At 32.1% G+C, this 17,339-nt stretch overlaps 1 non-coding gene across 1 annotated transcript; it reads right to left on the minus strand.

Moving 5' to 3' along the window:
* Window positions 1-16,892: 16,892 nt before the first annotated feature.
* LOC124097595 (small nucleolar RNA U13) lies at window positions 16,893-16,997 on the minus strand. The gene has a single exon (XR_006853291.1). It is a non-coding gene; the product is annotated as a small nucleolar RNA U13 (small nucleolar RNA).
* Between the last annotated feature and the right edge of the window lie 342 nt (window positions 16,998-17,339).

Here is a 17,339-nt window from a genome sequence, read left to right on the forward strand (position 1 = left end):
GTACTAAATGAATCTGGGGGGCGGGTACTTGAGATTCACCTCAGGGGTGCTGAACCACTGAACCACATCCCCAGCCGTTTTTATTTTGAGAGGGGATCTCACTAAGTTGCTTAGGCCCTTGCTACATTGTTGGGGCTGATTTTGAACTTGTGATCCTCTGGCCTCAGCTTCCCAAGTCTCTAGGATTACAGGCATGTACCACTGTAGTCAGCCAATTAAATGAATTTTTGACTCACAATATTTTCAAATTATAATAGGATAATCAGGGTATAACTTTATTATAACTCAACATAGATAATGGTCTTCTAGTTTAGATTGGAATGTTGGCATCAGGATTAAAATGTTATCCCTGTGAGTATTTACGGAATTCTCTAAGGCCTTTATTCTTGTTGCCAGGATCTGCAGATCCAGAAATCAAGAGGTAGAAATGGCATTGACACCTCTCATTATTATTTCTTGTGATCCTCAAGTAAAAATTTTCTTCCAGTCCCTGTGACTTTATGCTTCAATGGTCCAAGGTCTTTAATTCTCTAGAAGTTCTAAAGGAAAAAGTGCTTCCTTCCACCGGAAGACACAACAATGGTTCTTATGAAAATAACATGGCCATTTGATCACTTTGGGCTTTTCATGACTTTTGGATCAACAGGCAAAGGAGAGAGCTTTGATGCTAGCTGAGGAGACTAATCCTGATTATTAACTGAAATTAAACTACTCTTCCAATACAAAAATAAAATATTTCTCCAAATATACTGTTTCAAATAAGGAAACATATAATTTGATAACAAGAATAAATTAATAACCTGAATTTAAAAATGTGCAAATACTTAGATAAACATTTTCCAAAGAAGACTATACAAATGGTTGAAAGGCATATGAAGAGGTTGCTGAAGTCACAAATAATCAGGGAAATAAAAATTAAAAGTACAATGAGTACAATCAAATAACAAAAATATAACAAGTGTCTATGAAGAGGTGGAGAAAAGGAAACACTTTTATATTGTTGGTGGGAAAGCAAATTGTTTCAACCATTATGAAAAACAGTTTTGAGTTCTCTCAAAAGATAAGACATAGAACTGTTATATAATTCAGTGATCCTACTTATTAGGTGTATGTATGAAGGGAATAAAATAATGTCAGATATTTATATTCCCATTCTCATTGCAGCATTATTTACAAATCAAAGAATTGGAAATAAGCTCAATAGCTGTCAACAAATAAATTTATAAAGAAACTGATATTTGAAATGTTCCATATACAATGGACCATAATTTAAGGTTTAAAAATAATACAATGGAATATTATTTAGGATTTTAAAAGAAGAAAATCCTGTCTCTTGCAACAACATGGCTAATCCTGGAAAAAATTCTGCCATGTGCAACAGACCTGACAGAGAATGGCATACATTGTGTGATCTCTGATCTCACATGGTGGCATCCAAAAAAATAAGAGAATTTCAAACTCAAAGTAACAGAGAACAGGGTAGTGGATCTACATGGCTTGAAAGTGGGAAAGAGATATTTGTCAAAGAGTAAATATTTTTAATTATGAATAATGTACAAATGACCTAACATATGGCAAAGTGACTATAGTTAATACTATACTGTATATTTGAATTTGATAAAAGTATAGATCGCAACACAAACAAAAAGACTATTATATAAGATGATGGATATGTTAATTGGCTTGGGATATTCACTTCATAGTGTATAGATATGCCAAAATATTATGTTGTCCACTTTAAATACATGCAATTTTATTTATCAATCATACCACAAGACCCATGGAAAAAGTTTAAAATTGCAAGATAAAAGATATCTTTCAGGCCAAAAGACAGTCAAATGATACAATTTCAACACTGTAAAGAAAGAAAAGAAAAGAAAAGAAAGAAAATATTAACTATAAATTCTGTATATTATAAAACTATTCTTTAAACACAGTAAGAAATTAAGACATTGACATATACTCCAAAGTTGAAGTCATTAGACTTGCCCTACAAGAAATGCAACAGGGTGACCTTAAAGTTGAAATGAAACAATGCTGGAAAGGAATTCAAATCTATGTGAAAATACCGAGTTTTCTCATAAATGCAAATATGTAAATATCTCAGTATTATAATTTTGGTTCATAACATCAATTTTAATTTTCTATAGATTTAAAATAAAACAAAAGTGCAAGAATAATTATAAATATATTAATGAGCATACAATATGTATGCATGTAATTTGCTATATCAATAACATAAATTGGGGAGAGCAAATTTGTAAAGAATTTTTTATGTGACTGAAGATAAGCTGGTAACAATTTAAAGTAGATTGCTACAATTTATGATGACATATAATTCCCATTGTAACCACAAGGAAAAAATTAGTATTTGGTACTCAATAGGAAATGGGAAAGGAATAAAAATGTGTCATTAAAAGAAAATACAAAAGGACAGTAAGGAAGCAACTGAAAGACAAAGAAGCTATGAAACATTAAAAAATAAATAAATAAAAACAATAAGTCTCATCCCATCATTGTAAATGGATGCAACTCAAGACATTCTGGCAGAGTGGAATTTTTAAAAAAGAAGATCTAACTACATACTGTTTATAAAAGACTCACTTCAGGTTTAAAGTCATGTTTAGGTTGAAAATGAAAGAATGAAAAAAAAATATTCCTTGCAAACTGTACCCAAAAGAAAGCAGAGTAGCTATACTTAGACAAAATAGATATGATGTTATAAATTATTATAATAGATAAGGAAGGATCTTTTATAATAATGAAGGGAGTCATTCATCAAGAAGATATAATTATAAACATGAAACAAAATCAGAACTAATTAAAATAGCAAATTATGATAGAATTGAAGAAAGCAGTATACAGCTATACAATAATAGAATTCAATCCCCTCTTTCAATAATGGATGGAGCAATGAAACAAATGATCATTAAGCTATAGAGAAGCTGAACATCACATACCAATTGGAATTGAAAAGCATACTGAACACAGCACCCAACCAAAACAGAACACACATGTACCTAAAATATACGTGAAATATTCTGTGTGGTAGATTCTATGTTATGTACCATAACAAGTCTCAATAAATGTAAAAGGTTTGAAATCACATAAAATATATCTTATTTATTTATACCTGAAAATTCTTACATGGAAAGAAGATCTCTGCTCAAGAACCTAACTTGTACCTTAAAATATTATAAAAAGAACAACCAACTGAATGCAAAGTGAGAGTAAAGTGAGAAATAATAAATATTAGAGCAGTGATAAATAAAGTAAAGAAGAAACAATAGAGAAAAATCAATGAAACCCAGAGTTTGTTCTTCAGAAAAATCAATAAAATTGATAAACTGTAGGGTAGAGTGACTAACAAAAGAGAGACAGACATAGAAGACTCAAATAACTAAAATCAGAAATAAAAATATTTATTTTACAGAAATAAAAAGCACTATGATAGAGTACTATGAACAATAATCATACATCAAGTGTTAAACAGCATCATTAACCATTAACAAAATGCAAATCAAAAACATACTGAGTCTCTCATTTTTCCAAATACACTTCATAATTGCTTTTTCTATTTCTATGAAGACTGTCTTTGGGATTTTAATATATATTGCATTTAATCTGTATAATGCTTTTGGTGATGTGGCCATTTTGGCAATATTAATTCTGCCTATCCAGGAGCATGGGAGATCTTTCTATCTTCTGAAGTTTTCTTCAATTTCTTTCTTTAGTGTTCTATAGTTCTCATTGTAGAGGTCTTTCCCCTCTTTTGTTAGACTGATTCTCAGGTATTTTATTTACTTATTTATTATTTTGAGGCTATTGTGAATGGGGTAGTTTTCCTAATTTCTATATAAGTGGATTCATTGTTGATGCATAGGAATGGGTTTGATTTATGGGTGTTAATTTTATATTCTGCTACTTTCCTGAATTCATTTATTAGTTCTAGAAGTTTTCTGGTAAAATTTTTTGGATCTTCTAGATATAGAATAATGTCATCAGTAAACAGTGATACTTTGAGTTCTTATTCACCTATTTGTATCCCATTAATTTCTTTCTTTTGTCTAATTGCTCTGGCTAGAGTTACAAGGATGATATTGAATAGAAATGGTGAAAGAGGACATCCTTGTCTTGTTCCAGTTTTTAGAGGGAATGCTTTCAATTTTTCTCCATTTAGACTGATACTGGCCTTGGGTTTAGCATATATAGTTTTTCCAATGTTGAGGTACATTCCTATTATCCCTACTTTTTCTAGTGTTTTGAACATGAAGTTGTGCTTTATTTTGTCAAATGTTTTTTTCTGCATCCATTGAGATCATATGATTCTTGTTTTTAAGTCTATTAATAGGTTAAATTATGTTTATTGATTTCTGTGTGTTGACTTAACCCTGCATCCTTAGGATGGATCCCACTTGATCATGGTGAACTATATTTTTAGTATGTTTTTTGTATGAATTTGCAAGAATTTTCTTTAGAATTTTGGCATCTATATTCATCAGGGATATTGGTCTGAAGTTTTTGTACCTCGATGTATTTTTGTCTGGTTTTGGTATCAGGGTGAGATTAGCTTTGTAGAATGAGTTTGGAAGAGTTCCCTCCTTTTCTATTTCATGGAATACTCTGAGGAGTATTGGTGTTAATTCTTCTTTGAAAGTCTTGTAGAACTCGGCTGAGAATCCATCTGGTCCTGGCCTTTTCTGATTGGTAGGCTTTTGATTGCATTTTATATTTAAGTACTTTAAATTGATATGTTTAAATTGTGTATGAATTCCTCATTCAGTTTGGGTAGGTCATATGCTCTAAAAATTTTCAATGTCTTTTATATTTTCTATTTTATTGGGATATAGAAACTATTTTGGAAATTTATATATCTTCAGTATTTTAGACATGTTCATTGTAATAAATTTATTTGGAAAAATAAGAGACCCAGAATAGCCAAAGCAATTCTTCACAAGAAAAGTGAAGCAGGAGGCATCACAATACCAGACCTATACTACAGAGCTATAATAACAAAAACAGCATGGTATTGGCACCAAAATAGACTTGTTGACCAATAGTAAACATATAACACACAGAAATAAACCCACATAAATATGGTTATGTCATACTAGACAAAAGTGCCCAAAACATTCACTGCAGAAAAGATAGCCAATTTAACAAATGGTGCTGGGAAAACTGTAAATCCATGACATAATTATCCAAAGTACATATGTGAAGACACAAATTGTTATCAACATACTTTATATTCAACCAGAGATATAAAAAATTGTGCAGTATATGTGTAATAAGAATTGTATTGCATTCCGCTGTTATTTTTTTAAATCAATAAAAAATAAATAAAAATAAATCCATATGTAGCAAAATGAAACTAAAGCTCAATCTTGCACCCTGCACAAAAATCAAATCAAAGTGTATCAAAGATTTAAGCATCAGAATAGAGACCCTGTGCCTAACAGAAGATAAAACAGACCCAAATCTTCACCATGTCAGCCTAGGATCTGACCCTTAACAAGACTCCTAAAGCACAAGAGGTAAAATCAAGAATCAATAAATGGGATGGATTCAAATTAAAAAGCTTCTTCTCAGCAAAGGAAACAAACAATAACATGAGGAGAGAGCCTACAGACTGGGATAAAATCTTTACCACATTTACTTCCAATAAAGTATTAATTTCTAGAATATAAAAAGAACTCAAAAATCCTAACACCAAAAAACCAAATAACCCAATCAATAAATGGGCTAAGGAACTGAACAGACACTTCACAGAAGAAGATATACATTTGATCAACAAATATATGAAAAAGCATCAACATCTCTAGCAATTAGAGAAATGCAAATCAAAACTACTCTAAGATTTCATCTCGCTACTTTCAGAATGGCAATCATCAATAATACAGGCAACAATAAATGTTGGTGAGGATGTAGGGGGAAAGGTACACTCATACATTGCTGGTGGGACTGAAAATTGGTGCAACCCATACTGGCAATCAGTATGAGGATTCCTCAGAAATCTTGGAATGGAACCACCATTTGACCCTGCTATCCCACTCCTCAGTTTATACTCAAAGGACTTAAAATCAGCATATAGTAATGCAGCCCCATCAATGTTTATACTAGCTCAATTCACAATAACTAAACTATGGAACCAACCTAGGTGTCCTTAAATAGATGAATGGATAAAGAAAATGTGAGATTATATATATATATATATATATATATATATATATATATATATATATATATACATATATATATACACACAGACATAGATATATGCTTCAAATGAAATATTATTTAACCACATATATGTATCACATTATCATATATATCTCCAGTATACAGATACACACACTCAATGTAATATTACTCAGCTTCAAAGAAGAGAGAAATTATGGCATTTGCCAGTAAATGGATAGAGTTGGAGAATATCATGCTCAGTGAAATAAGCCAATCCCCCAAATCCAAAGGCTGAATGTCTTCTCTAATATCCAGATGCTAATCCACAATAAGGTGTGGGGAACTAGAGAAGAATTTTGTTACCTTAGATGAGGTAGAGAGAGCTAAAGGGAGGGCAAAGAGGGGATGTGGGTATAGGAAAGATAGAAGGAAACAGACATTATTACTTTATGTATATATGTGCCTGCATGACCAATTTGATTCTACAACATGTACACTCAGAAAAATGAGAAATTATATCCCATCTATATTATATATCAAAGTGCATAAATGCATCTGTCATGTATAGCTAATTAAAACAAATTTAAAATTTTTAAAAACCATACTGAGGAACTACTTTACACCAATTAGAATGACTATAAAAATTAAAAAGTTGTATTAGTATCTTTGTCAATGTTACGACCAAAAGACCTGACAAGAACAATTTAGAGCAGAAAATTTTATTTTGGCTCATAGTTTCAGAGGTTTAGTCCATGGTCAGCCAACTTCATAGCCCCTGGGTCCAAGATAAGTCAGAAAGAACATCAGGGTGGAAGGGCATGGCAGAGGAAAGCAGCTCAGAATATGACAGCAGAAAGCATAGAAAGAGCCCTGCTCACTAGGGACAAAAATATAAAATCCAAAGGCACACCCCCAGTGACCTGGTTCACTCAGCCACACCCTACCTGCCACAGCCACCACCCAGTTAATCTATTCAATTAGATTAACCTATTGATTAGTTCATAGTGTTTATGATCCAACCATTTCACCTCTGAACGCTCTTGCCTTGTATCACACATGAGCTTTTGGGGGACACCTCATGTCCAAATCATAATAGAAGTACTGGCAAAAACGTATAGAATATGGAATCCTTGTACACTACTGCAAGTGCATAGTCACTATTGAAAACAGAATGATGCTTCCTTAAAACGCTGAAAATAGAATTACCATATTATCCAGCAATTCCACTTTCAACTCTTTAAATGTCTGTACACTTGTGTTTACAGTAATATTATTCACAAGAGTCAAAATGTGCAAGCAAACCAACAGTATATTGATAGATAAAAAGACAAACAAGATGTAATATATGCTTCCAATGAAATATTATTTAACCTTAAAAAGGAATAAAATCCCAACACATGCTACAGCAAGGATGAACCTTAAAAACACTGTGACAAATGAAATAAGGCAGCAACCAAAAAACAAATATTATACAATTGTACTTCTGTAAGATATCTTGAATAGTCATATTCAAGCAGTTAAGACAGTTAATGGTAAGAACCAGGCAGGGCTGAGGGAAGGAGATAATGGAAAGGTACTGTTTAATGGAACAGAGTTATAAGTTAGGGAGAAGAAAACGTTGTGGACGTATATATTAGTAATGATCACACATCAAAGTGGATGTACTTCATGCCACTGAGATGTTCACTCTAGAATGTTTCAAATGGTAAACTTTATATTTTACCACAATAAAATATCTGTGCAAAAGAATAAAATGTAAAATTATGCTATTTCACTTCCCTTTACTTTACTTTTATTAAGCACATATTCTTGCATAATTAATATTACATAAAAATAAAAATGACATGTTAGAAATAGAGATACCTCCAGAAAGATCTGAATCCCAGTGATTACTTGTTCACCAGCTCTGAGGCATTTTCATTATCATAATAAATTATATAATCATTACATAATTATCTATAATTATAATATCATATAACTATAATTATAACTAAATGAACATCTCCTAAGCAACTTCAATATGCCAGGGGCCATACATAACGAGAAGATTATTTTATTTTATTGGCTTTGTCCCTTTCTAATTTTGGCAGGATTGTGTGGTTTATCTTTCCATGCCAAATGAACTTCCTCTTAAAGTGTAATCTTTCTTGAAAGTTTTCCTCTTCTGTCCTATTTTTTAAACCTTAAATTTTTTACAAAGTATCTTAAGACAGCCCAATTGGAAGAAAAAAATGAGAGAAAGCACGGTACTAATTCTTATCTAATTTATTTTTTAAAAAATCCCCAAGATATTTGCATTTTGAGGACTGAAAATAAATGTCCTATTAAACTGTTTTGAAATTGCATGAGAAAAACACAAAAGCTTGAAGGCGAATCGAGGGAGGTTCAAAACTTGTATAAAGTGCTTTAATGAAGGGAATCAAAGGATTGCAGATTTAATCACATGCAGAACTTTAAAGTCTAATTATAAAAGTCCATCATCTGGAGCCAAAGGCCAGAAAACTAATCCTGACTCATAAATGTAACTGAATTGAAGCTCATTTTGCAGAAGTATCATCTGAGCTTCATGGAGCCATAGTTGTTTCTGTTCCTTGCTCCATTTACTTTGTTGGTAAAATTCTGCAATAATGTAAAAAAATTGTAAATTGTTAATTAGAACTTCCTTGATGATATTTAAGAATAGGAAGAACTTCTGAGCTAAAGCAACTCTAATCAATAAAATTACATATATATTCAATAATCTGGTAGGGTATCAAGTATAACATATTACTAATAAATGGGACCCTTGAAAATAGTTATGGATAATATAGAGTGTTTTTTATGAAAATTAAAAGTTTATTTTTTTTCATAGGTGGTAGAAAGAATATAGAATAAAACATATATGTAATAATAAGAGTAAAGAAAACAAAATTTAATCTGGAAACTCATAAGGCAAAGAAAATGATTATATAGATGTATTTCACTTAATCACAGAGAATGAGTAATGTAGAAATATTATGTCTGCTTCAATGATCTCTGTATTGCTGAGGAATTGAAAGCAAACAATATAATAAACAAGGAATTTTTATTCTTTTTTAAAACTATATTAGTTTGACACTGAAAGATCATATGGACATATGGACTGACATTTAACCCAGGGATTAATTAGATTATGTAGACTTTGACAAAGTGTTTCTTATTCATTTTTCTTTATTTTTTACATATGTCAACTTTCTAAGTAATCTCTAACACATATTTAGCAAGTCAAATATATGTAAAATGAATAAACACCCAGGATCTGGTTATGATAGCATTCCAGTTATAAGTGAGATGGGTAACTTTTTGTTCTTTTGTGATAGCATCCTAGTAAGTCCTTGAAAATAGAAATTATTTTTCTTTTGGATCCATATTGTCCTCTTCCCATGACAATTAATTACAAAGCCAATAAGATGTCTTTGTGGAAAGAGATGCCAGCAGATTCTTGCTGAAAGGAGTCTGTGTTTCAGACTATCCTCAGATAGTTCTAGAAATAATGTTGACAGACAAATATTTCCTATAAGAATCTGGGAAGAACCAAAAGTTCCTGAAAAGAGTGAAATTTTGTCACTGTTTCCAAAAATTGCTTAAATTCTACACATTTTTCTGAAATTGACTATTAGAGCTCAAATGAATTTTTTATCAAAAAGGGTTCGATTGTGTTCTCTAAGATTAATATTCATTTTATTTAAAAAAAACCTGACAAAATAATTTCCCATTATAATTGTGTTAGTGTTTAAATAGTATGTATAGATAACAAATGTTTTCTAGGCAACCTTTTTCTAATACCTGTTCATCTGTTTAGAATATTTCCCCCTGCTGATTTACCTGGAAATGAATCAAGTACCGTTTTAAAAGGTTTCTACAAGCTTGGGAATAATTTTTTGCTGTGACTGAGTACAATCCATAAAAAAAGTAGGGAAAACCTGAACTGAGCATCTTCTGTGTGATATGGTCTATATTAGAAACTATTTGTAAAGAACAAGAAGTAAGAAGAGAAGCATAGTGTGGCATGCAACTGATTACAGGTTAAGGGGTTCTGTATCTTGGTACAAATGGGTTGCCCCAGGTGTATGTAAGTGAGACTGATATTATGTGATAATTACTGCAAACTAGCATTTCACAAGTCCTTAAATTCCTTCCAGTGCAATGGTAAAAAATTCTAATGATCTAAGAATTGCTTGCCTTTATTTTCACTTAAATTTATATTGTGTGATTTCCCTATTTTTTTATTCTTTTAAAATTACACTGTAACAGCTAGATATTTGTTAATTGACTTTAAGTCACTTTAATCAATAATACATGTAAGTGGTATGTTAAAATCTCTTACTATGTATAAAAATGGATTTTAGTTAAGTCTATGCTGCTTAGCATATGGTCATTTCATATATCTTAAAAATTATTCCTTTGACTTCAGTCTTCTTTTTCATATATCCTAGATCTGCTACCCCAGTAATAAGACTAGGATAAAGAAATAAATCGGTTTTGAAATTAAAAAAAAAAAAACCATGAACAAGAAGCAATAAATATCCCTTGAGAAAAGGACATTATTAAAGATGGCAAAATAACTTTCATTTCTACATTGATGAGGTTTGGTATACATCTTTACCCAGGGCTGTGGAACTTCAGAACAGTGAAACCTTTTTCATTATGAAGCTAAATTTTGTTCTGTGATGTGTAGTAGAAAAACCTATATTATTCCAAAGGCTTCCTTTCAAGATGGCTTCAGGCTTCAAATTTGTGGTAATGGTGCCCATAGGACAGAAGCTCTGACCACTGACAGGATGGGTTATTTTGCTTGAGCCAGAACTCATAAGGAAACAAATCATCAGAATACAGGACCTTTAAAAGGCCTCAAAGGTGTGGCTGCTTGGGACCCAAATTAGGAAGAACATTGTCTTGAGATAGGTGGCATTAAGATGACATTCAATGACAAGGAAAAGACAGCCTTAGAAAATAATGTGTGGGGCTTCTTACATAAAGTAAATTTGTAAAATTTGTTCATAGCAATGAGAAATGAAAAAGTAATAATGCCTAAATAATGAATGCATGCGTGTACACACACACACACACACAAATTAAATGTATTTATTCCCCAATAGGAAGAAATATCAGTTTGGAGATAAGGAAGAAGAAAAACAACAACAACAACAACAACAAAAAACTTTATAGAAATAAACCTCAAGAAAGAGAGGTCTTCAGCAAGGAAAATTTTTTTCTAACTTCAGCCTTGATTTAAGCATAAACTGAGCTTCAGGTAAGAATTAAGTGAAATGCACCTGACTTTGCTATGCTCTTTGTCTATAAATTTGCCTAAAAAAATGAAATAAACTTCTCTAGGTATTAAAGCAGAAAAGAGATAATGTAAACTGGATCAGAGGCCAGTAATTATGACCTAAGGGCCAAATCATGCCCTCTGAATTTAGTTTTGGTAAATTAAGTTATATGAAAACATCGGTGCTCATTGTTTGTATATTATCTAGACTTTGGCTGCTTATATACACATGATTGAACAGCCTCAACAAGAATATTTGGCTTACTAATCCTAAAATATTCATCATCTAATACATGGTATAGAAAGAGTTTACTTTCCCCTAGTCTAGAATATTAGGAAAACATTCTTGAAGAAAATTTTCCAAAAACATTCTGGGACATAATGAATATGATTTTATGCTAAATATGATGTAATAATTTCATATATTCTCACAAACTATCTGTGAAGTAGGTACAATGTTTTTTTTTCTTTTTTTTCTTTTTAACGAATTAGGAAACTGAGGTCCAGAGAAGTTTAATCTGCACAATGCTGCATGGTACAGAACCTCTACCTACTTTTCTGGTAGTTGCATATTGTACAATTATGCCACATCTCAGGAAGTGCCATTTCTCCTCAAAAATAATGTATTTATATATTTATTTGCAATAATTATCTGACAGCGATAAAGTATGTTTCCTATAAAATCAATTGGAAGGAAGGCATATTGAGATAGACGGCTTTTATCTTGAGTTCATGTGAAGATGAATCTGGCCTTTTGACAGTCATTCACAATGATATTATACTACGTTTATTTAAAGAATTAGTATATGAGGTTAAAGTGAGGAACGAGATGAAGAAAACATGAACAAAGATTTGAATTAGCAAGGATCATGATGCATACCTTTTTCTTTTCCATAGTGAGATGGTAGCATGAGCATATGAAGATAAAAATTAACATCCTGAGAAATCCAAAAGCCTCATGTTTTGCCACATAAAATTGCTACCAATTCTTTGTGGAGACTACCTTTGTGTATACCTTGATTCTTGTGGTGCTATTAAAATGTAAATTTTGTAGCAACATTAATAACTGGGAATCTCTGTGAGGCATGTATAATCTCACCTTGAACTTTTTTCCTTTTTATGTTAAAGGGATGTGCCTTGCTTACATTTCAGTGTTTAGAATTCTATGATTCAGCATTAAATATATAGACCAAATATCTGCAGTAAATAAAACCTTTGGAGATGGTGTTCATACTTCTAAAATAAAACCAATCTTGTCATATTGTTAGGTGTTGAGGTCATTTTATTTTAACATTGTTAGCATTTTCACAAATCCTTATGAATAAAATTCTAGGCCATTTATGTCAAACTAACTTAAATATAAATGTACATACATATTTACATATACAGTGATAAAATAGTTTTTAACTGCATATTCAACAACTTTATATTTTGAAATTTTCTTTTCCTTCAATAAATTTGAAAATACTATTTACTGAAATAAACATTTACTAAGAAAATGTAAGAATGAAAGATATAATATAAAAACAGGGGGGCTGGAGTTGTAGCTGGGTGTTAAGAGTGCTTGCCTAGCATGTGTGAGGCGCTGGGTTTGATCCTTAGCACCACATAAAATAAATAAACAAAACGAAGGCATTGGATCCATCTAAACTAAAAAAAAATTAATAAGATAAAATAAAAACAGGAATAAGGTTAGCATAACTTACAGAGTATTTATTCAAACTGAATGTTTTTATAGTGGAGTTCACATCTTATGCAAGTTTCAGAAAACAGGATTTATATGTTTTCTGACTGATGTGATGGAAAGAAGGCAAGTATATTTTTGGAAGTAAACTCTGGGAGAGATAGCCAGTTAGAAATTCCACCAGGTATTAGGCAAAGAGTCATATGGAAGTGAGACCAAAGATGCACCTTTGGGGACCTCTCTTTTGGTTAACAAAACAAAACACTTTATGTAACAATAAGGGCACACTATTTAGAGAAATGCACATTAGAAAAGGAGAGAAGTTGAGAAAACACCATTAAAATCCAGAGAAGTATGAAGGAAGGCAGATTGTAAGAGAAGATCACAGAATTTCAAAGAAGTGTTGACAGTAAGAAAGGCTTCAGAGAAGAAAAAACAGGAGGAGGGTGTGAAAGGGTGATTGACATTGTCAGCTATAAGATTAAAAAACATTTGAGAAAACAAGAAAGAGAACAGAGACCGTACAGACAGCTCTGTCCTCTGATGATATCTAACAGATATAGAAGCTGATTCCTGGGAGAAGGTAAGAATGTTGGAAGTTATCTTTGAGGGTATTTTCCATGTGTGTGCACACGCATGCATCTTTGTGTGTGTGTCTGTATGTGTGTGATTTATTTGGGAGGAGACAAATGAAATTTAAGTATGTTTATTAGCCAAATTGCCTTAGTTAAGAATAATGACATATAAGACAGGATAGATATAGCTTATGTCAGAGAGATTAAATATAATCACTCCATGTGAATTGCTAGAGTAGAAATAGCTAATAAAAAAAGAGTATACTGATAAAAATCTAGAAAAAACTAAAGGGGTTTGTGACATACTATTGGAGCTGGATTGAATATATTTGTGTCATATGTAAATTCATAGATATCTAAGACTCACAAGAGTAGTTTTCAATGCTATCTACTGGACCTAAAATATTGTCATACTAATATTTTTTACCTTCTGTTTCATGGATCTAGCCTTACTTTAAATCTAAATATTAGTTAATAAGGCACTTTGAGACATATAAGTAGCTATTTTAAATTATCTTTCAAAAACACAAATGAAACTTCTCAAAATATCTTAAAATTTATAGTTGGTAAAATTCTCAGACAATCCTCAATCCAATATTAAGCAAAGCAACTTAAAAAAAGCATCTTTGAACACAAACTGAATGGTTTAGCAAAAATCAATAGTAAATAATAAATTTATTATTCATAGGTCCAGCTACTGGTGAAGAATTCCATTGAAGTTAGATACATTTTCTCTCAGGGGCAGACTATATCACACTTCATATTTCTCTCTCTCCAAGGGAGGTAGAAATCTTGTTCTGAGATTTTTTCCCCCTAACCTATAAAGCTTCATCCCTTTGGACAATGTATCATTTATCAAATTTCTTTGATTGTCTAGCTTTTAAAAATGAGGTCATTTTAAATCTAACTCTGGGTGAAGAAAAACCCAAGTATTCACAACATAAAGATTACTATGCTAAATTGGCCAGAGGAATAGCTCTTGTATGAAATCACAACAACCAAATATTCCTGACTCTAGTTTATTATGTTGCCATTGCAACTCTTTGAACAAGAGTTGTTCAGTTTCTGAACATTTCCAGTGAAAACATGCTATATCCCAAAGCAGTTCATTCCATTTAGAAAGACACCAATAGACAAAAGAGGTCAGTGGCAGCTGAGGCAGAAAAAAAAGGGGGGGTGGGTTTCAGGGAGTATTGCTCTCTGTAGAGAAAGAGATGTGAGGTTCTCCATTCTCAATTCTTCTAGTCCTGGAAGTCACTAATTCACTTGACTAGCTCCTTGGTAACTTAGCTCTATCATGAAATTTTACATGTTCTTTTTCTCTTCTACCCAAATCTACTTTCTGATATTGACAGTTCTTAATAAAAGTATTCACTTTAGATCTTTCAACTCATGTTGAGATTCCACTTACTTCTCACGTATTTTATATCAAGAGTTAGTGCCTAGCACCTGCAATAACATCTCTTAGAATACACCATAGATAAACAAATATAAAGGTGCTTACAAATAATTTTTTTTTCCTTAGTGACTTTTATTAGGCACCTTTATTCCCTTCCCCATCGTACTTGAAATACACTTCATGGGTTCAACCCCCAGCCCAAAACTAGACTCAGATCTCTTCAGAAACGAAGTGATGACATATTCAATCTTCTGTCCCAAGAGGGAGCATCCATCCATCCAGCTACCTAAGGGTTAAGTGATATCCCTGCAGCTGCCACAAAAGCCCTAGATCTCAGGATGCAGCACATCTCCCCAATCATGAATTCAAGAGTTATTATTGCTTCTCCTGGCCACTATCTCCTGGGCTCATGAGATGGTCATCCCTCAGGCTAGTGTAGAGAGGAGGATCATAAACACACCTTGTCCAGCTTCACTCCTTTGCTTAAAACTTCTTGCACACTGCTTCCCAAGCTGAGTCTGTGTACCTTTAAATAGGTCTCAGGGCTGGGGTTGTGACTCAGTGGTTGCACGCTTGCCTGGCATGCATGAGGCACTGGGCTCGATTCTCAGCACCACATAATAAAGGTCCATCAACAACCAATCATGCTATCCAGATCAAAATGTGTTTTCAGGAATAGAAAAATAAAGCAGATCCAAAGAAATAATCCTCTACCATTTCTACTTCTGGTTTTCTATCTAGTGCCTTGTGTCCATTGCTGGAGAGGCTCTTTTTTACCTTACTTTTAATCACTCAAACAGATATTTATCTTTCCTTCATGACATTGATTTTCTCAAAACATAAATCAAAACAGAGCAGTCAAACCAGCATATAAATCCATGTCAACAGTACCATGTATATACCATATTAGGCTTAGGAACAGGATTAAAAAATATCTATCTCATATTTCCCACATTTGAGTCTAAGAAACATCTATTTCACCATTTAATGAAGTTGGAAGTGATATGGATTTGACAACCAAAATTCACATTTAATGCAGTAACTTTTAGTTACTCTTATAGAATGGGGAGCTTCTAAGAGAAGGGAAGTAGGAAGTAACAAAAATTAAATAAGTCTTGTGGATAGGTACACTTTATAATCCAGTAGAATTATATTTTTATATATTCTACTTTAATTTTATGATTCATTGAGGTGTATTATGATAAGAGTGAATGGTACATTTATGCCTATTGTGTAAAAAATGGTATATACTTTTATCATTTAGAATTATGACACACATTTATAGTTATATGTCTTACTTTAGACATATTTTCAGTCATGTCCATGATTTATTGGTGCTTGGTCTACCATAGAACATCAAATTATAACCTTGTTCCTGTGAGAAAATATAAAATTTTTATATCAATCTGCTCTATGTTAAGGTTTTTAAGAATGTACTGTGGTGGCAAGTAGAAACTTCCCATAGCAGTTTTATGAACTCTACTCAGCACTGATTTATGATTGAGGAATAAAATATCCCTTGAGTATATTTAACTGCTCATATAAACCAAATTTTAAAATTCTAAGATACATATTGTTTTCTTAACCTCAATCTTTAAAACCCCATGTCTGGATGATGTCTCTGACACAGATTCCACTCTGTGAGCCTCTTCTGATTGATAACTGGTTGCATTAAACTGCCAACTGCCTTATTTCTTTAGCACCACAACATATCCTGCTCCTACTACACTAGTAACACTTTAGCCTTTTTGTTTCCCAAGTTCACATCAGGCAGGTAAGGTATTGATATCTTAATAAGATTCAGGAGAGAAGCACATTTCACACAACAGCATGCACACCCAATAGTTACAATCATGAATCAAAGTGAATCTATTCTTTTTTTAGATGCCTATCATTGTTGCGTTCTTCACATATGGAGAACAGAATTTTGTTAAGAGTCAATGGAAGAATATATGTTACATTGTTTTCAGAAAAGGTGATTTTCACCCACCATATACACAGAGTAATAATGATGATTGTGTATTAAAAACATGGCTATAGGTATGATTAATCGGGAAGATAAGCACCAGATTTTTCTGAGTTCCTAAATTTTCCACGTGCACTACAGAAAGTTACATCCCTAAGAAAAATAATGAACCTGATTCATGAAGTAAATATTTTAACATGTTCATTAGAGTGATCACAATGAAATATTATTTATTTTATTTTTAT

Source organism: Marmota monax, unplaced genomic scaffold (assembly GCF_021218885.2).
Source record: "Marmota monax isolate L192 unplaced genomic scaffold, Marmota_monax_Labrador192_F-V1.1 WCK01_AAM20220418_F8-fsc00509, whole genome shotgun sequence".
NCBI classification, from domain to species: Eukaryota; Metazoa; Chordata; class Mammalia; order Rodentia; family Sciuridae; genus Marmota; species Marmota monax.